This window comes from Ambystoma mexicanum, chromosome 4p (genome assembly GCF_040938575.1).
Source record: "Ambystoma mexicanum isolate Mex_15411 chromosome 4p, UKY_AmexF1_1, whole genome shotgun sequence".
In the NCBI taxonomy this organism is placed as follows: domain Eukaryota; kingdom Metazoa; phylum Chordata; class Amphibia; order Caudata; family Ambystomatidae; genus Ambystoma; species Ambystoma mexicanum.
Genome location: NC_090927.1, coordinates 708317012 through 708338612, shown reverse-complemented (window position 1 = coordinate 708338612; position 21601 = coordinate 708317012).

Here is a 21601-nt window from a genome sequence, read left to right as displayed (position 1 = left end):
AGTGGTCGATGGCTATCTCTTCCCATGTTCCTTCTGGTAGTGCGGTCATTCTTAGTGGTTCCGGGACTGTGTGCGGCTTTACGATGGCACAGGTGGGACAGTTTTGTAATAACTCCTCCACAGAGGTGTCCAGTTGGGGAAACCATAGCTTCTGCCTCAGCATCCTTTTGGTGGATACAATTCCCCGGTGTACTTCATGAGCTAGCTCCAGCACCTTCTGGCGTAGGCTTCGCGGTATTACTAATTTAGTCCCTTTTAGTAGTAGTCCTTCCTCAGACTTAGCAAGTTCTTCCTTTACGGCCAGAAGGCACGTGATGTCTCGTTTGATGTCCTCGTTCATTGTTTCACGTATCTGTTTTGCATGTTTCCACCGTCCTGTTTCTAGGCACCTCAAGATGGTCTGTATTCCTTGATCTGCGTTGGACTCCCTCGTTATCTGTTCCATGTCGAGCCCTTGTGGTGTGCTGCTGTGAATGACATATCTGATGTATTGATCAGCAATGGATTGTTCTGGTCCGCTCTTTTCCTTGGGGTGCCGGGAGAGGAAATCCGCTGGATTTTGTTCCTTCCCTGGCCGGTGTATGATGGCGAATCGATAGTCCTGCAGCCTAAGTGCCCATCTGGCTATCCTGGGTGGCATTTTGGCTTGTGGGTTGCCGTAGATGAAAGTGAGTGCCTGGTGATCCGTCACAACTATAAAAGGTTTCCCATATAGGAAGAGGTGAAAATGCTCGCAGGCCCAGACAACCGCCAGTCCTTCCTTTTCTGCTTGAGAATAGGCTTGTTCGGTTTTTGATAGGCTTCGACTGGCGTACGATACTATGTGTTTCTCGCCTCCCTCTTTGTCGTCTAGTTGTGTGAGAATGGCGCCTAACCCAACGGGACTGGCGTCTACGACGAGTTCTGTTGTCTTCTTGGGGTCAAAGTACGCCAGGTTTCGGGCGTCTGAGATGCGGTCTTTGATGATCTGGAATGCTTCTTGGCATTTGGGTGACCACACAAATTCGGTGTTTAGTTTGGTTAGAGCTCTCAGGGGTTCACTGATGGACGCAAAATCAGGTATGTACCTCGTGCAGTAGCTTGCGAGCCCCAGGAACGATCTGAGGTCTGATGTTGTTGCAGGTGGTTCAGCTTCTCGGAGTGCACTAACCTTTTCGGGGTCAGGCGTCATGCCCTTCTCTGAAAATATGTGTCCGAAGAATCTGAGCGTCTTCTTGCGGAATTCACACTTTTCTTTGTTGAGTGTTAGCTGGGCTTCCTCCAAGGCCATGCAGACTCTCATCAGAGTGTCATCATGTTGTTCCTGAGTCTGGCCGAACACCAGAATGTCATCGCTGTAATTTAAGCAGTTGGGCACATGCTTGATGACATTGTGGATTTCTGCTTGAAAGATTTCGGCCGCTGAGGATACTCCAAAACTAAGTCGCTTGTAGCGGAACAAACCTAGATGGGTGGCAAACGTTGTTATGTATCGTGATTTCTTGCTGAGCTCCAGCTGATGATAGCCTTTGTTTAGGTCTATCTTCGAGAATGTTGTCGCCCCATTTAAGAGGTGTACCATGTCCGTTATCCGGGGGGCTTGATGTCGTTCTCTTAGGATGGCTTCATTTGGTCTTCTCATGTCTACACATATCCTAATGTCCGGAGATTCTCTTTTGGGTACCGGCACTATAGGAGAGACCCATGGTGTGGGGCCTTCCGCGGGCTCAATGATGTCGGCCTCTAGTAGCTTAGTTAGTTCGCTTTCAACTTGCTGTTGAATGTTGATAGGGATGCCCCTGTAGTGTTGGGCTACTGGAGTGATGTGGGGGTCGATGTGAAGTTCAATCTGTTTTCCCTTCAGTTTTCCTAAGCCTTTGAACAGGGCCGGGAATATTTGATCGATGCTTGCCGTTGGGTCTAGGTACTTGTGCACCATGAGACGGTACAATATGTGAATGAGTCCCATCTCTGCGGCTGACCGATAGCTCAAGATGCATCCGCTCTCAGTGGCGGCTTCTAGCACGTGCATAGGGATGCTTTTCTTGTGTTCCTTGTACTGGCATGATGCCATGAAAAACCCTTTGCATGCTAGGGGTGTTTTAGAGCCATAGGGATAGATGAGGGCTTGTGCTGGCTGTAGGCGAGGGGCGTTCGGTATGCTTTGGTATACTTCTTCACTTATTACGTTCACAGTTGCTCCAGTATCTATCAGGAATTCTGCAGCTGTTTGGTTTATTCGTATTCTTAGTATTGGGCTGTATTCTTTGGCCATGTTGTTTCCAAGGGCGTATAGATATCCCCTTTTCCGTGGTGCTTCTTGTTGCATTCCCGGTCTGCGGGACCTCTCCTCTGAGGATGCGCTTGACACGCTGTCTGACTGTGATTGTTCTATGAGGCATCTCACATACCTTCTGGGTCGCCTTCTTGCTTTTGGCTGGGTGGTTTTGTTCTCCCTCCATTCTCTCCTCTCTTGTCTTCTTTCCGGTTGCTCGTCGTGGTGACGGCGCCGTCCTTGTTCCGGGAAGTGATGTGCCGCCCTGCTGTGGTGGGAGGGTTGATTCTGTTCCAGTTCCATCGAGGATTTCCCACTTCTACCGGCTCCCTTCATTTTGCTGCGAAATATCAGGCATACGGACTTGTAGTGGTTGTCGCCACCACATGCGGAGCATGTCTGTCCCATGGCCGGACACGTTCCTTCATGTGGGTATTCATGGCCACATCTGTAGCAGAAGGGATCCGTGTTGGTTCTCGTTGTACCCTCCAGCTTGTTGATGCTTTCCTGCTTGCCATGTGTGATCTTTATATCGTCCAGGCCTTCCACTTGTGCAGCAAGGGCAGCGTCGGATCTCGCTAGGCGCAGGATTTCTTCTAGACTTCTCGGCTGTTGTAGTAGTCGCCTCCGGAAGTCCGCGCTTTCGCACCCCACTATGATTTGTGATCTGAGGGCATCCTCGTTCAAGTAATTGTTGAAGTCACAGTGCTTCATTTTTGATCTTAGCCTCATGACGAAAGCGTCTATGGATTCTCCTTTGTTTTGCTTGGTAGTGTGGAATACATGCCGCTCGTAGTCCACGTTTGTGTGAGGTGTGAAATATTCTGTGAGCGATGTCTTTAGCTTGATGTAAGTATCTATGTTGCCTTCCGGCATTTCCTCGAGGATATCACGCACGTTGGAACCTACCGCATGGTTTAGGAGGTTTAGTTTTTGTTCATCCTCCAGTGGTCCAGCTGCCTTTAGGCATACTTCAAAGTCTCTCAGCCATCTTCTCCACCTTGACCCCAGGGTGCTTGTCTCTGTGAGGTCAAAATTAGCTGGTAATTGGGCTAGGAGGCTGTCCGTCATTTTTCTGTGCGGGGACGCTGGGGCGGAGGAACCCTCTTCTTGTGCTGGTGTCACTGGGACTGTGAGTGACACCCTTCGGGCTGGAGTCGCTGTAGCAGTGGGTGACTCCTCTCCTGAGCCACTCATGAGCTTGACCTGGGCTTGCTTGTTGTTCGCGAGTGCGGTGGCGTCTGGCCGCCACTAGGGGGGGCTGTGTTGGGGAGTTCGCTCTCCCTGCGCCAAACGGGTGTGGATGGCTGCGTGGGGATCTATGAGGCCTTCAATGTGCGTCTCTTGACTCGCTGCTTGCGTAGGGGTTCGTGTGCTTACCCTTTTTATGCAGGCGCTGAGCGGGCACAATGTGTCTTTGTGGCCATTGCCCGGAGTTCTGCTGGAGTTATTCGCTCCAGCCGTTGCCGTTGGCAGGAGGCCAGTGCACCTCGACCGCCCGGTGGTGTGATGCGGGGAGTCGCTGCTCCACCCGCGGAGTTGGAGGTCACGCCTACCGGCGTCGATGCCGTTGGCGGGAGCGAGGTCTTCTCTTTCTCCCGCCCGGAAGGTAGTAGCGCGGGGAGCTGCTGCTCCTGCTCCGCCCGTGGGGTGAGTGCTTCGGGGCCTCTTCCGGTGGCGGGGAGCCCTCACGCTCTGACCCGCTATCCTCGGGGCATCGGAGGGACGGAAGACTCACGAGCGCTGTGACTTGAGGTGGCGGGCACGGCGGGGCGCGTGTCCGCCTCGTCGCCAGATGTAGTGTCCTGTAGGTGGACCTCCTCACACTCCTAACCGCTCTCTCTCTTCAAGCAGAGGCTGACACGGGAGCTGGGGTGCAACACGTCTTATCTTTATTCAAACTTCGACACTAACTGCCGCTTCCCGCGGTAACGCCTCCCCTTCCTGTCACGTGGGACGCAGCCCACTCAATAACCGATAACAGAGAGAGAGGACTATTCCTCTCTTCGATACTGTGGTGACGACACCACAGTGGTCACTTTCCTTACAACACCCTACTGCCATATCTTGCACTTTCATTGATAACTATATAGTCAATTGTTGACAAGCTAAGCACCTTACCTGTGTAGCAGTGCGATTACAGTCGCTAACAGAGTTCCCATTAAACATAATCAATTGATGTCTAAGGAGCAAATTAGTCCACGGTATGCCATAAGTATTTGAGAAACCATATTCTATAGGCCAGAGCCCTGACTTTATGCAGCCTGTTCATTCAAATATACAATCTTGGCATTCAAATGTCCAAGTATAATAACAGGCGTATTGGGATCATTTTCTTTCAAAATCCTACTAACAGTAGCAATATTTACCTTATTATATGTACCATTCGGTGGATTATATATGTTAACTATTAACAATGATGGGATTATTGGCGTATTACAGCTTACGGACACAGCCAATACCATGATAGTAGACTAAATAGTATTAGATCCTGTCTAGGGTGCCTAATGGAAGTCAGTAGGCCTCCTTTCGGTCGGCCTCCCAGCCCCTTGGTTGCTAAACTTTGAATTGTGCAACGGCTATCAATGTTACATTGTTCATAGAGCCACGTTTCCTGTAGGGCAACTGTACAAAAATTATGAATATTTGCAAGCAGTCCATTATCACTTAAGTAATGAGAGTTCTCCCTCGTGTTCCATGATAGGACCACGTCAACGTCATCTGGATTTATTCTCAAAGTGGGTTTTGAAAGCCATCAGCAACCATTGATTGATTGATTGATTGATTACATGCTTATAAAGCGCCAAAAGCCCCCAGGCATCAGGGCACATTACATAAAACACGCAAAATACAAAATGGACATAACAAGATTAACTCCAGCCTGCACGGATTGGCAGAACAAGGAACAAAACATTATTATTTGAATAGGTGAGTTTTAAGGTTCTTTTTGAAAGCCAGATAGCTTGGCTCCAAACACATGGTCAAGGGTAAGTTGTTCCAGTGTTTGGCTGCCTTTACAGGAAAAGCTCTTCCTGCACTGGTGACTCGAATGGAATTGGGCACTATAATCCTGCATTGTGTTTCAGACCTCAAGGAGCGATTGGGGCATATCGTACAATCCTCCTGTTGAGAAATTGGCTGGTGAAGTACCATATGAGCACCTATGCACAAGTGTGAGAGCTTTAAAAAGGATCCCATCTTCAATTTTAAGCCAGTGAAGAGCTCTTCTCTCCTTGGAGACATGGTCGCTTTTCTACGTGCCCTTGATGACACGTACGGCATTAGTCTCCATGATCTGGCATCTCTCTATGCAATTTTTGAAGCCCCAAGCATGAGAGAATTACTGTAGTCCAAACGGGACAAAATGGTAGCCCTAGCAATAGTTGCCATATTCCTCTCATTGAGGAAGGGGCGAATAGACCTTAATAGATGATGATAGTGAATCTGTGCGTCTGCTCCCAGTGTTAGACCAGAAAAGCAACCCTATAGTCGAATGATATGTATAATATGTTGGCCAGAAGCCAATCGCATCATGTGACAAACATCGCAATCCTAGAACCGTCAATGTAACCAAAGGGCGTCCATTTTGTGAAATGTCGGCCATTTGCTTTTTCTTTTCTGTCAAAATGCTTTGAAAATGTATTCTATGCTTTAGACTTGCACACTGTGCAAGGCCACGGCTTGGACGCTGAAACACTAACACAGACAGGAATGTCAAACTGTGCGGAAATACATTTTTTTCTCTCTCACTAAGTCCTTCAAGTCGAGCAGAAGCCACATCTAATCAGTAGTCCAGGTGCCGGTTTGTCTTTCAAGTGCTGTTGTAAAATCCAGTTAAACATGAATTATATTCTCCTAGGGGTGCTTGCTCGCGGAGAGTGGTATTTTCTGCTTCAGAACTATCTGACCCTTAGCTCATGAGCCAAAACACACATATAACGTAGTAAGGAATGTCTCCCTGCTAAGAACACGATATCATTGCTGAGCCAGAGCTCCATGTTCCTAATAACAGAAAAGCTGTCTCTGCTGCCTTTGCTAAAATAACTATGTTTAGGCTGAACGAAGACTTGTCATAACTTGTCATAATTGTCAATCACTGAACCCTAGCCTGTATGACATGTATGAGGGCGGATCGAATTGCCTTAACAAAGGATATGTCTAATGTATATATATTGCTGCTTGAGCGCTGTTCACTCTCTCTCGCATTTCAACGTGTTTGGGAACACACGTTGTGAGGCGTTGAGACCCAGTTGGCCGACTGTGAAACCTCTGAAATAAACCAGACTTGTTTGGAAAATGAACCTCGCGTCTGACGTGTCATAGTATATGGTTATTGTGCCTTAGTTTCCATATGCAGTCATTATGGCCTAGCAAATATGGCACCCAAACAGGGACCCTCCCACTAATGCTCCATCGTATACGTTGAAGTTGAAGGAAGGCAAAAACGAGTCGAGGACAAAGCCACCAAACCGGGATCGGAAGGTGTTCGGGTCGCCCCTGTAGAAGTGATGAGAGACTCCTCCGCAGATCTGTACACAGCCGATCCCTGATCGATGAGCAGCGCCCAGGAAGCATCAAGGCGAGGGTACTGGAACGAGGCAGACTGAGCCAGATACGCAGTCACGACGATTCTTGGTTGCATCTGTATAGGGGGAATTGCATGCCGAGTGACGAATTGGTTGATCAGGTGAGTCATGCACCGATTCTTAAACGTCCTGATATTGGTAGAGAGTTGCACTTGCAAGTTGAAACGCCCAGGGTAAGAGAAGGGTAAGAATTAACCATGCCTGGGGAATTGTCTTCCTGTTTAGTGAGTTTTTTTCACTGCGGTAGACAATCTTTGGAAACTGCCCAGGTCGCACAACCGAAGGGTCGCCGACACATGAAATGTATATCAGGTACGGTATAGGGGTGTTAGGCAGAAACCTGTGCAGTTCCCTCTGGGACCACTGTAAAAGATTTAAGACTACAGGTGTTTGGCAGTAAACCCACTTGGTAGCAGTCTGTACCACACAGATTCACTTGGTAGCTGTGGCTGAGCAGTCAGACTTCCCTCAAGAAGAGTTAGGCAGTACACAGAGTATTCACAATAGGTCAAAAGAACACAGTAGAACAAGCAAACACTGACCAGAGCTTGGTGTAAAAGAGATATAATTATTTATTTAAAACCACATCTAATAAAACACACTGGCACTAATATCAAGCAGTTCAAAAACACGGTCACTAAAAGATATAGGGCCTCATTACACGGAAGGCGGTAATGGTTAACGGCCACCGTTAATGGTAACGGTGACCGTTAACCATTACCGCCTAACTACGAGGTCCCTTAGCGGGTTGGTGCTTTAACGCCTGCTTTTTGCAGGCGTTAAAAACCAACCCGCTAAGGGACCTCGGAGCTAATTACGGCACCGCAAAATTGCGGTGCCGTAATTAGCGCCTTCCCCATTCCCATAGAGCCCTATGGGGCTGAAATGGGAATGGGGAAGGGCAATGGCGGAAGGGGGATTTACCGCCCCACCAACCTTGGAATGGGGCGGTAAATCCCCTTTCCGCCAAGGCGGTGCCGGTAATTTACCGGCATGGTCCAGGGTGCTAATAGCACCCTGGATCACCGCCTTCCGTGTAATGAGGCCCAAACACTCCCTTAAAAGAATATTAGACAAGTCTTAAGTAAAGCCCCATTATTTTCAGACAGCGGTGAGCGCTTAACGCAGATGGCACTCTAATTATTCGGTTTAGAAGGGAGAGAAAGGCAGAGCATAAATTAAACAGAACCCAACACTTTCAAAAGAACACAGCAAGAGAAGAAGGCAGAATCAACCCGTGCAGTTAGAGTTCAGGAAGCCGGATCCACTTTAAGAGGATTAGAACGAAATGTGTCCAAGGTCACACGGTTGAAAAGTGCACAAAAGTCTCGAAAAGGTTCAGAAAGAAGTTGGACCAAAAGAAAGGGACCAGTTAGAAGGTCAAGGCGGCCAGCCCAGTCCAGAAGGTTAAGGGATTATTATTACCTTGTAGCAATCTTTAGAAACGGAGGCCTGGCGGACACGGTACCTTAAAGTGGTGAGAATACTCCAGCGGGGGCAGTTGTTCCTGGCAGCGGGTGCAAGTCGGTGCTTCGTCCGGGAGAAGAGAGGATCTCGTCGGGGAGGAAAGCAGGAGTTTGTTGCACTGCCAGGAAAGAAACAGCCGCAGAGTTCTCAGTTAAAAGGAGCGGTCCTTTTGTTCGCGGTCCAGTGGTAAGTGGCTATCCAGTTGCCGGGGTGCTTGGCATGGGCAATTCGACCACAAGACGTCCTGGGATGCAAGAAAAAGAAGGTAAACTGGTTGTGCCCACCAGTTAGGGGAAGAAGACTCTCCAGCCGGGAGATCTTCTCTGTCGCCGGGAAGTGGTGAGTCAGTTCTGCAGGGCTCCACCAGTGGTGTCGTCGTAGCAGGTCAGCTCAGCTTCTCCCTCATCAGATTCTCAGGTCCTGTGGCGAATTCTAAAGTTCCAGTCCCAAAAGCCCTGCTTTTCTGCAGCACACCCCCATTCACTCAGCCTAGCTGTCAATCAAACATGCTAAGTGGTGAGCCGGCTGGCTCACCACTTGGGCCAATCACACAAGAGTGCGACTTGAGTTACCAAGGTAACTCAGTCCAGGGTGCCTAAACCCCCTCCAACACCTCCTGTGGTACTCAGACAGAGTGGCACCACTTTTGGAGGCTTCTATGGAGAAGCCCGCCAAAAAGTGGAACAAAGGGCTCGACTTGGGTTGGAGTCACAGAAGAGAACACAAACGCCATTTTAGAATCGAGTTCTGGCAAAAAATAACAACCAGTGAATTAATATTAAATAAATAAACCGGCGGTATGTTCGAGGCTATGAGAATTAAATAATTAAAGTTGGTAGCCTCGAACAATGGGAAAATCCCATAGAGATATATTTGCGGTCGAATATAAAAAGTAGTATCCACTGCCACCAGCCAAAACTCGATCAGGGGGGACGGAGACGTGCCCCCTTGAATAACAGACCCCGGGTCAATCGAATTGCCCCGACCAGCACGTCCACAATAAGATGGTTTATACTGGTTTCTGTTAATAATTTGGGACTAGTAAAGCCAATGGTGAATTTACATGCCCTGGGAGACAGTAGTGCCAGGGTATGGAGTCTATGGTGGGGTGTCACTATGACACCCCTGTGTCACTGCACGGAGGGTGCTGTGTAACACACATAGTAAAAACACATGAGACCCTATGGAGTAAAAGACCCCATAGCCCATAAAACACATTAACAGTCAAAGAAACCCCTCAAATCATGCCCAGGAGTGTGAGGAAAGGAGACTCTCTCTTGGCAGGAGGACAAAAACTAACTCCAGAAATCCAGCAAAGCTGCTGGGGGACTCACTAGGTTAGGAAATTCAGCCTAAAGAGAGAATTCTCCCTAACAAGGGGCAATAGTGTTTAATGTAATCTGGCATAGGCAGACCAGACGTGCATCAGACCTTCAGTGGCCTAATAATGGGAGCTTTGAATTAGCACATATAGAACACCTAGAATCAGTATTGCTATGCAAAAAGGCCCGACCTGCAGCGTTCGGCGTTGTTAGAGACTGGAGGAAGGAAGCTAATCTTAGTTTGAGAAGAAGGGAGAAACACGCGCGCAGACATAAAACAAATGTAGAGAAAGCGCTAGAGCCTGATCAGCATCAGCAGATAGAAGCCATTAGGAACATGGACAGGGCTTTCCAATTAGATGTACAGAAAATATATCCCCAGCACGATTTGCAGACATCAGATGAACTAATGAACAAAATATTAAATGAACGAAGAAATGAACATCAAAGTACTGACCCAGTTGCACCTCCTCCTTATGTACCTCCCATTCCCGTTATTCCATCTGCACCTGTAGTAAGCAGTTCCTCTCCCCCTGTGCATGTGACATCATTTCCTCCACCGCCTCCAGAGCATGAGTTAGCCGCTTTAGCAGGCAGTTCTACAGATATGGGGCCTGCGCAAGGAAGTATTAGACAGACTCATAGCATGATTAGCAAAGGAAGGAAAGAAGAACTGAAAGAATGGGCCGAAACGTATATTGATGATGACAATGAAGTGGCTGTGCAAAGTTCCATATCTGATCATAGAGGCCTTGGTGAACAGCAGGTATTGTTAGAATGCATGGGGAATTATCTTGTAAAAATATGGAGTGATTTGACCGATACAGTGGTACTGCAAGAGTTGCATGATTTGGTTGTTCTTTCGAATCTGCGAGATAATGCGACGAAAGTACGAGAACACGTAGGCCGAATATTTGTGTTTAAGCGAGAACTTGATCGACTGCATAAAGAATTATTGAGAAAAGATAAACCGCATATGTCGTATGTCCAGCAACGGTTTTTACCACCGTTGAAACCTGTTAGTGAAGAGATGCAAATTTGTACACGAGATGCGCTTATATGGATTACGGATGCCGCCATCTCCCGAACTGAAGTGCATGATACGTTTAGTCAGGATACACCAGAAATGCAGAGAAAGGTATTACAGGTTATGGTAGACTACCTACAGGATGAATGTATGAAGAATAAGATATGTTGTCCCGCTGATCTAATGACAATTTATGAAAGAGCATTTTCGCCTGAAACTGGAACGACTACTTTTTCACTTGATTTAGCTTGGTTGCTTAATAGACGAACGAATGTAGAATCATCTAGTTTGCAACTACCCATGAGGGCGGTGCCTCCCACATTTGTCCCGAAAGTAGAGGTTGCTGCCACTGGAGGAGCTCCAGTGCGAACAATAGAAGCTCATTATATCGCACAGTTTGTACATGTCCCTTTTTCTAGGCAAGAGGTAAATACTATAAAGCAGACGATCCTTGATATTAGGAAAAACCCGGCAGGATTCTATAAGGAAATTGAATCTGTTTTGAATTCATCTGTTTTTACATTGAGTGACATTGATTTACTGTTTCCCATGATTCTTCCTGTAGACATATGGACACAGGTTAGAAATATAAATGACGCGCCGATGTTAGCCGATACATGGGAGAATTTGATTAGAATTGATAGTGAGAGAAAGGCTGGAGAAAAGCCACCGCAAGTAATGTTCGCCTTGCCATCGCGAATAGTAGAGAAATTGAAAACTTTAGTGCCCGAAAAAAGAATAGTTTGGGACAAATTGACTGCTTGTTTACAGGGCAAAGAGGAAGGAGCGACAGATTATTTTAATCAGTTTGAAGAAGTATTTGCAGATCTAAGTACGAAACCCGGGAAGAGATTGTTTGTTGATAAGTTTGTGCGAGGGTTGTTACCGAAAATCCAAAGTTTAATAATGACATCTGAAAGTGCATGGCAAGCAAAAACACAAAGTGAAGTATTACATATGGCCCAATATTATGAGAAGAGAGTAAATTCAGAAAAGGATAAGGAACTAAGGGACACAGGGAATTTGAAAACAAGAGTGTTGTTACAGCAAGTAGCTAACAATAATAGAGGTGGTGGGAACGCACAGTCCAGAGTCCAATTTGCATTAACGTCCAATATGCAAGGGGGTCCAATAGGGATTAATCAATGTGCCTATTGTAGACAAGAAGGACAATGGCGAGCACAGTGCCCGCATATACAGAATAGAAATGGGACTTCCAAGAAGAATGAATAGAGGTCGTCTGGGAATACAAGGACAGAATAGAAACCAAAAGGCGCAACAATTTCAGGAAAATTAGGGTAATCAGAATCAACAACGAAACAATGCAAATGGTGGGAATGTTTTTGATAATCAGTTCAATGCATATTACTCTGGCGACTTTACATCTGACGATGTACTGTTCTGCTAGGACAGCCCGAGACTGAGGTTGGAACCAGTATCTATTCCTATTGCCCAGAAAGGGCCCTACGTAGAAATGAAGGTTGGGAATAGGAAGCACATTTTTTTTTAGTGGACACAGGTCCACAAAAATGTTCAATTGACCATCACCGGGTTCGTTGAGAAATAGAACTGTCAGTGCATACAAATATCCTAGTAGGGTTCTCAGGTACGCCAGTAATTAGTACAGTGTCACAACCAGTACCTATAACACTAGGTCCATTGACAGAGTCTTGCTAATTTTTCTTGACGAAAAATTGCGGCAAAATTTGTTATAATTCAATTTGTTGAAGAAATTGAATGCAGTCATTTATTGTTCTCCATCCTTTGAAATGCATTTTATCAGATTTAATTAAAAGAAACGTAATTGAAGAAACTTCTGGTAGTATTTGCAATAGTCCGATTCAGCCCGGTTTACAAGAAAGGAGTTAATGATATACCTTACCGTATTATAATTGATTTACGGGGAGTGAATAAAGTGGTTGATCCGCAATTTCCATTTGCTTTTACACTAGGAGGACGTTGATTTACATTCACACGAATTCCACAGGGCTACACTGAGAGACCAAGTATTTACAGTAGAGCATTGAAGGAACAACTAGATATGCTTGAACTACCCACAGGTCGTGTATTACTACAATACATAGATCATTTGTTAATAGCAGCAGACATAGGAAATATGTAAAGAAAGTACAGTTGCATTATTGACACATTTAGCAGCGCATGGACATAAAGCTTTGCAAAAAAAAATTCCACTATTGTCAAAAGGAAGTGGCCTACTTGGGCTACCTCCTTTTGAAGGAGGGAAGAAGATTGACACCAGAAAAAATAGAAAGCATCTCTGATATGCCTCTTCCAAATCCGCAGAAAGAAGTCAGGGCTTTAATTGGCATGGCTTCATATTGTAGGCAGTGGATCGTTAACTTTTCAATGATCGTGAAACCGATAGTTGCATTGACAAGGAAGGATGTTACCTTACCTTTGCCATGGAACATGGAATGTCAAGAATCATTTGACCTGCTCAAAGCTGCATTGTGTTCAGCTCCAGTTTTGGGCATGCCAAATTACGACAAGAGTTTTAAATTATTTGTGCATGAAAACAATAGATGTCCTCTGGCTGTTTTGCCCCAGGAACACGGGGGGAGAAATAGACCATGCGGCTACTTCTCTTCCACGTTGGATCCTGTTGCATGGGCTCTGCCGCGTTGTTTGCGCGCTGTTGCTGCAGCTGCTGCGGCAGTAAAACAAACCGAGGGAATGGTTTTAGGTCACGCTTTAACCGCAATGGTACCTCATTCAGCTGACGTTCTTTTGAATAGAACGCAGACACAACATCTTACATCAGCCAGATTGACAAGGTATGAAATTGTTCTATTTGCACCGCATATACAGATTAAGAGATGTTGCGCTTTAAATCCGGCCGAGTTAATGCCTCCTCCAAATGAGAAAAGGGGTGAAAAACAATTCCCCCATGATTGTTTAATGGTTACTGAACAAGAGACAAAAGGAAGAATTGACCTAACTAACACCCCACAGAAAGAGCCAGATGGAGAACTGTTTTGTGACGGTTCTTGTTTTAAATTACCAGATGGCACATCAACTGCTGCTTATGCCATCACCACACTGAAAAATATTATAGAAAGCAAACAAATCCCATATAACTCCGCACAAGCTGCAGAAATAATAGCGTTAACAAGAGCATGTGAAATTTCTGCAAACCTCAATGTAAACATATATACTAACAGTCAGTATGCCTTTGGGGTGGTACACAATTTTGGTTGATTATGGGCTGAAAGGGATTTCCTGACATCACACGGAACAAAAATCCAACATGGCACTTTGATAGTGAAACTGTTGTCAGCACTTGCTTTTCCCAAGCGATTAGCGATAATGGAATGTGAAGCACATAAAAAAGTAACATGTAATGTAGGAAAGGGAAACACATTTGCAGACAAAATTGTGAAACAAACTGCCACTTATTTACACACAAAAATGTATCTCGAAAGAATAGAAGTACCCTGCATGATAGAAAACGGAATTGCAACAGTTAAGGAGATCCAAGCGGAAGCTACTGTAAATTAAATAAAAAATTGGTCTGAGGGTCCAGTAGAATTAGATTCTGAGGGTTGTTGGGCGGACAAGCAAAATAACCGATGGCCGATGGATGTTGCCACATGCCTATGTGTGTCACGACTCTCGCCCCAAATCCCCTCTGGCAAACCCATTGGCCAGGTGGAGTCAGGACTCGGGTCTCTAGAGCCTGGCATCCTCTTCAAAAGCCCTCCTGGGGCCAGTCTATGGCGCCAGGCTCATACACTATGATAATCATGTGCTTGGGAGCTACTTTATTGTGTTGTCAGCCAACATGGAGGCATCCACATAGCTTGGTTCCTAGGAACCAAGCTATGCGGTCCAGTGTTTTGGGTGTGGTAGCCTAGGGACTACTTTTCCTGGACTATTTTGTTGGGACTATTTAAACCACACCCGAGCAAGACAACACGCTTTGCGTTACTTTGCAGTTTGCAACGTGACGCTCACTGTGTCCAGCTATACCCACGAACCTCGGAGAAGCAGATCCTGCAAGGAGACAAAAGGAACATCATTACCAGAAGCATCTTACCTGCAGTCTTCACCTTTAGCTACTCGCAGCTCCTGAGAACAGCTTCCTTGAATCTGCACGCCTCCCGGACTGAACGACCTGAAAGTGGAAGATAGAGGCAACATTAAAGAAAGCATAAGAGACATTGCAAATTACGAACTGCTCTAAAGGCTTACCTGGCTGGTCGCTTCTCAGCTGGCACCACTCTGTAAATTCCACACGCATTGAGGAACACCGCGACCTACAAGGAAAGAAGGAAAAAACAGGTTAGCAAAGGCAAGACATCGCAGCGCTGTGCATAGCGCTTACTTACCGCTTCATAGCACTCTTAATGCACCATCATTTACCAGCGAGGCTCAACCAAGCCAGTTCGCCGCGCTGAAGCTCTGCATACCTAAGGCAGAAAAAAGAGACATTATTAAACAAAGAAAGGCATGCAGGATAGCAACAATACTAAAGAACAGCAATAAGACCTACCTGAACGATATCAAACGGGCTGGTGTCAGTGAAGTAACTGGACCGCATACGGCCACGAAAGACAACAAGCCCCTGCAAAGAAGACAGGACGGACAGCACGCCTAACTCTACGACAAGGTGAGGAGAGGGCCCCAGAGGGGCTGAAATCATACGGGGGTGGAGGGAGGATACTTACCCCGGTCAGCCAGTCTTGAACACAGTCCTCCTGTATTTTCAGGCAGAACCTTCCCCACAGACCACGTCTGGACACCACTGAGAAGTATACCAGCGAGTAACCCGGCTGGGTGGCGTCCCTGTGGATACCAGGTGAGCGTACCAGAATGCAAAGCCCACTATAACAAATCCCCCTGGGTGCCATGCAGACATCAGAAATGGACCAATTGGCCCAATTACTAGGAGAGCTTCGAGACAAGGTTCATTCTGCCTGACAAGAGACTAATGCTCTCCGGAGGGACTTGCTAGTGACCAAAGATTGTATGGAGGAGATCAGTAGGCAGATCCTGCAATCACAGGCAAGGAATACTCCTCTGCCTGGGAGCAATCCACTGATGCAAAACCCCACCTTACCATCTACTACCCCCACTGCAGTGCAGATCACGTTACCTGGAACAGTTCGCCTGACACCACCAGAAAGGTTCTCAGGCGACCCACGGAAGTATGCAGCATTTATCAATCAGTGTTGCCTTCATTTTCTTTGTAGGCCTGGAGCATTTCCAAACGACCAAGCTTGGGTAGCTTTTGTCTTATCATACCTGAGTGGTAGTGCAGCAGATTGGTCGGTGCCATTGGTCACCCATGACGATCCTCTATTACATGACTTTGGGGGGTTCCAGAGAGAAATGAAAAATCTTTTTGCTCTCCATACCCAGGAACAAGCAGTAGACAATGAACTCATCCCTCCGACAGGGGAATCAGGACTTGTTAACGTACATTGCTACCTTCAACAGACTGGTTGCCGAAGCTAGGTGGCCAGAAAACAAAAGAACCACGTTATTCCATCGAGGCTTACGAGGCGAATTAAAGGACGTCTTAGCCCATGTGGTTGATCCGCCCATAGACTATGCCGAATTCATAAATCTGGTTGTGCAACTAGACCACCGGTTGCAGGACCGAAAAGCAGACCAGTCTAAGACGGACCCTCGGACCGTGTATGTTCGACCAAGGGAAAACACATCCTGTGTACCTGAAAACTCTGTAGAACCCATGCAGATTGGAGGGATACGGACTACATTAACAAAACACGAGCGGGACAAAAGAAGACAACAACAACTTTGTTTGTATTGTGGGAAACCAGAACATTTCCTGAAGGACTGCCCAGTAAAACCCCCAAGAAGAACAGTCAGGGCCGCAGAGAAGGATGAAGTTAAGGAATCGGAAAACTACCAAGCTCGACAAACGTAGAGGTCAGTTTGTCGAGTGAGAAGAAAGAGTTGCTAACCTCGCACTTTGCAATAGCAGTGATCTTAATTAACCACCAACGGTCATCAAGAATGCATGCCATTGAAGCATACATCGACAGCGGAGCAGTTGGAAATGATATTGATCAAGAACTGTCAGCAGAGATGGGGCTTCCTTTGTGTTATAAGCCAACTATGGACAAGGTAACCACCGTGGATGGGACAGAAATTGCTTCCGGACCAGTAGCCCAGTGCACAGCCAGGGCAACCTTGCTGTGCTAGGACAGACATCGGGAGTCTATTTCGTTTGATCTCATCAGGGCACCTCAGTTCAGGCTAATACTAGGGATGCCATGGTTGGCTGCTCACAACCCTTTGATAGACTGGCGGGCACGAAAATTAACCTTCCCCAGTGACTGCTCCTCTGCCTGTTATTATCAAGAGGAGAACCCCGACGTCTGTATCCCCATGACTCCCGGAGCGACAGTATCAACCCTGGGAGTAACTAATACCTTACCAAGTGAATACCATGATTTCCAGGATGTATTCCGAAAGGACCAAGCCAATACATTGCCGCCGCACAGGCCCTATGACTGTCAGATTGACCTTGTTCCTGGTGCACAAATCCCTTGCAGCAGGGTCTACGCTATCACAGAACCGGAAAACCTTCATTTGAAATCCTATTTAGACCAGTACCTTGCAAACGGATTTATCCATCCTTCGAAGTCCCCCGCAGCTAGTCCTTTGTTCTTCGTACCGAAGAAGAAAGGGGACTTGAGAACCTTTACTGACTACTGCGCATTGAACCAGATCACTGTGAAGAACCGCTACCCCTTGCCACTTATCCCTGAGAAGCTAGACCAAGTCAAAGATGCCCAGATTTATACCAAATTGGACCTTCGAGGAGCGTACCACCTGGTCCGAGTCAGAAACGGAGATGAATGGAAAACTGCCTTCCGTACTAAGTACGGCTTGTTTCAATATCAAATCATGCCCTTCGGGTTATGCAACGCTCCTGCGCATTCCAATATTTCATGAATGACGTCTTGAGGGAGTTAATTGATGTGTGTGCTTTAGTGTACATAGACAACATCTTAGTGTACTCAGCCTCGAAACAAGATCATGTCAGGCACGTTCATTCAGTCCTCACCAAGCTCCATCAACATCGCTTGTTTGCAAAGCTTGAAAAATGCTTTTTTTCATGTCACCAAAGTAGAGTTTATTGGTTTTATCCTTACTCCAGGAGGCATCAGAATGGACGTGCACAAGGTAGATGGAAAGGGGTACAAAGCATGCTGGGCTTTGCGAACTTCTACCGCCGGTTCATCCCAGACTTCTCTAAGGTTGTGCACCCAATCACAGTACTATTACGAAAAAACAATAAAAAGTTTGCTTGGACCGAAGAAGCAGAAGAAGCCTTTCAGGAACTTAAACAAAAGTTTACCTCCGCTCCAATCCTGCGACATCCTCGTCCAGACCTCCCTTATGTCGTTGAAACTGATGCATCCAATCTAGCAATGGGGGCTGTCCTTTCACAGAGAGACCCGGAAACTGGCCAACTACATCCTGTGGCCTTCTGGTCAAAAAAGTTCTCACCTCCAGAGATTAATTATGCCATCACGGACAAGGAACTCCTGGCTATCAAATCTGCCTTTAAAGCCTGGTGGCACTACCTTCTGGGGGCCAGACACACCATTACAGTCATCACAGACCACCGAAACCTGCAATATCTCATAACAGCCAAAGCCCAGTCCTCGCGCCAATTACGGTGGGCCCTTTTCTTTGCCGAATATGATTATGTAATCACGTTTCGTCCAGGGGTCAGAAACGGAAAGGCGGATGCCTTATCTTGTATGGGCATAGATGAAATGGAATATACAACTCCAGACACAGTACCTATTATACCTGAAGACAAACTCTTGGATATCACGACAGCCTTAACACAAGCAGAACTACGAAAAGAAATTCAACGGACAATGAATCCTGATGCTTTCCTCGCATGGCAAACTCAAGGAGAACAATATTCCATCAAGCACCATCTACCCTTTTTTAGGGATCGCCTATATGTACCCAAGAAGAAATAACAACAGCAAATTATTTCAAGTCATCACAATTCACTGATCGAAGGGCATCCTGGGATCGCCAAAACCCCAGCTAAGGTGAAAGAGAACTTTTAGTGGCCTACCTGGCGTAAGGACATCATTCAGTATATTCAGTCCTGCGGTGTCTGCGCACAAAATAAATCACAGAAACAAAAATCATCTGGTCTCCTACAACCATTGGACATTCCTCCAGTTCCATGGCACACTCTTTCCCATGACTTCATCACTGATCTACCTCCCAGCCAAGGGCTCAACACCATCCTTGTAGTTGTGGACTTATTCTCGAAGATGGCACACTTTATTCCTCTCAAAGGCCTCCCAGTGCATCCACGTTAGCAAAAGTATTCCTGGAAGGCGTTGTTAAGCTACATGACTTCCCTTCAGTTCTGGTCTCTGATCGAGGCAGCCAGTTTGTATCCAACTTCTCAAAAAAATGTTGTGCTATGGTGCAGATCGACATTCGGCTATCTACCAGTCACCATCCCCAAACGGACGGCCAAACCGAGAGAACCAATCAGACGCTCAAGCAATATTTACGGTGAATGCTGCACCACAAACAAAGGAATTGGAAAGACTTACTATGGATAGCCGAATATACATATAACAATTCCTTGCATTCAAGCACGGGACAAACGCCCTTCTATACCATTTATGGCAGACATCCATGTACCTCTGAACTAGACCTTCCAGCCAGCTTGGAAATGCCAGCAGTAAAGACTCTACACACAACCATTACTCAGGCTTTCACAAAGGCGAAGGAACATCTTATTATTGCCCAAGAAAAACAAAAGAGATTCGCCGACCAACACTGAAAAAAGGCCCCTGATTATCAAGTAGGAGACAAAGTTTGGTTAGCCGCTAAATTCGTACCCATCAAGAGAACCCAGACCTTTCATCCCAGATACTTAGGACCCTATACCATTAAGGCAATTATCAACCCAGTAGCCATGAAACTGGATTTACCACCTAATCTACAAATCCACCCGGTATTTCATGTGTCCCTCTTGAAACCAATGCAACCCGGCACGCAGATTGGGACACCAGCTAAGCCCATACTTGTTGACGGAGAACCAGAATTCGAAGTCAAAGATATCCTGGACTCTAAATACTCTAGGTCCAAGTTACATTATCTTGTCGATTGGAAAGGATTTGGACCACAAGATAGATCCTGGGAGCCCGGTGAGAACATCCACGCACCACGTCTAATCAGGAAATTCCATCGGAACTTCCCAACTAAACCTGGGCCAGACAGAAGGAACACTGTGGGAGGGGCCTTAGGGGGGAGTGCTGTCACGACCCTCGCCCAAAACCCCCTCTGGCAAACCCATTGGCCTGGTGGAGTCAGGACTCAGGCCTCTAGAGCCTGGCATCCTCTTCAAAATCGCTCCTGGGGTCAGTCCTGGCACCTTTGGCGCCAGGCTCATACACTATGAAAAACATGTGCTTGGGAACTTCTTTATTGTGTTGTCAGCCAACATGGAGGCATCCACATAGCTTGGTTCCTAGGAACCAAGCTATGCGGTCCAGTGTTTTGGGAGTGGTAGCCTAGGGACTACTTTTCCTGGACTATTTTTTGGGGCTATTTAAACCACACCCGAGCAAGACAGCACGCTTCGCGTTACTTTGCAGTTTGCAACGTGACGCTCACCGTGTCCAGCTATACCCATGAACCTCGGAGAAGCAGAACCTGCAAGGAGACAAAAGGAACATCATTAGCAGCAGCATCTTACCTGCAGTCTTCATCTTTAGCTACTCGCAGCTCCTGAGAACAGCTTCCTTGAATCTGCACGCCTCCCGGACTGAACGACCTGAAAGAGGAAGATAGAGGCAACATTAAAGAAAGCATAAGAGACATTGCAAATTACGAACTGCTCTAAAGGCTTACCTGGCTGGTCGCTTCTCGGCTGGCACCACTCCGGAAATTCCACACACGTTGAGGAACACCGTGAACTACAAGGAAAGAAGGAAAAAACAGGTTAGCAAAGGCAAGACATCACAGCGCTGCGCATAGCGCTTGCTTACCGCATCATAGCGCTCTTAATGTGCTATAATTTACCAGCGAGGCTCAACCAAGCCAGTTCGCCGTGCTGAAGCTCCGCATACCTAAGGGAGAAAAAGAGACATTATTAAACAAAGAAAGGCATGCAGAATAGCAACAATACTAAAGAACATCAATAAGACCCTACCTGAACGATATCAGACGGGCCGACGTCAGTGAACTAACTGGACCGCACACGCCCACGAAATACAACGCACCCCTGCAAAGAAGGCAGGACGGAGAGCACGCCTAACTCTACCACAACGTGAGGAGAGGGCCCCAGAGGAGCTGAAATCATACGGGGTGGAGGGAGGATACTTACCCCGGTCGGCCAGTCTTGAACACAGTCCTCCTAAATTTTCAGGCAGAACCTTCCCCACAGACCACGTCTGGGCACCACTGAGAAGTATACCAGCGAGTAACCCGGCTGGGTGGCGTCCCTGTGGATACCAGGTGAGCGTAACAATGTGATGGCCATGGTCACTATGGCTCACAGTCCGAAACACATATGTGCCAGAAAAATTATTCAACACCTGAATTCTGGATTGCAGAATCCACACATTAGAAAGATTGGTTCAGAATTGCATGACTTGTTTACAACATAACATTGGAAAGGGAACAGTGACACCAGTAGGAAGTTCTGGCCCACTGTCTATGCCATTTGAAGTCATCCATTTTAATTTCATAGAAATTGAGATGAGCCAAAAGTATAAGTATGTCCTTGTAGTGGTCTGAGCATTCAGCAATTGGGTAGAGGCCTATCCCCTGAAAGATTGTACAGCTTTGTCCACAGCTAAAGCCTTGCGAAAAGAATATTTTCCCTGATTCGGGCTACCCCGTGTCATATGGTCAGACAATGGGCCACATTTTATTGCGGCCGTGATATTGCAAATTT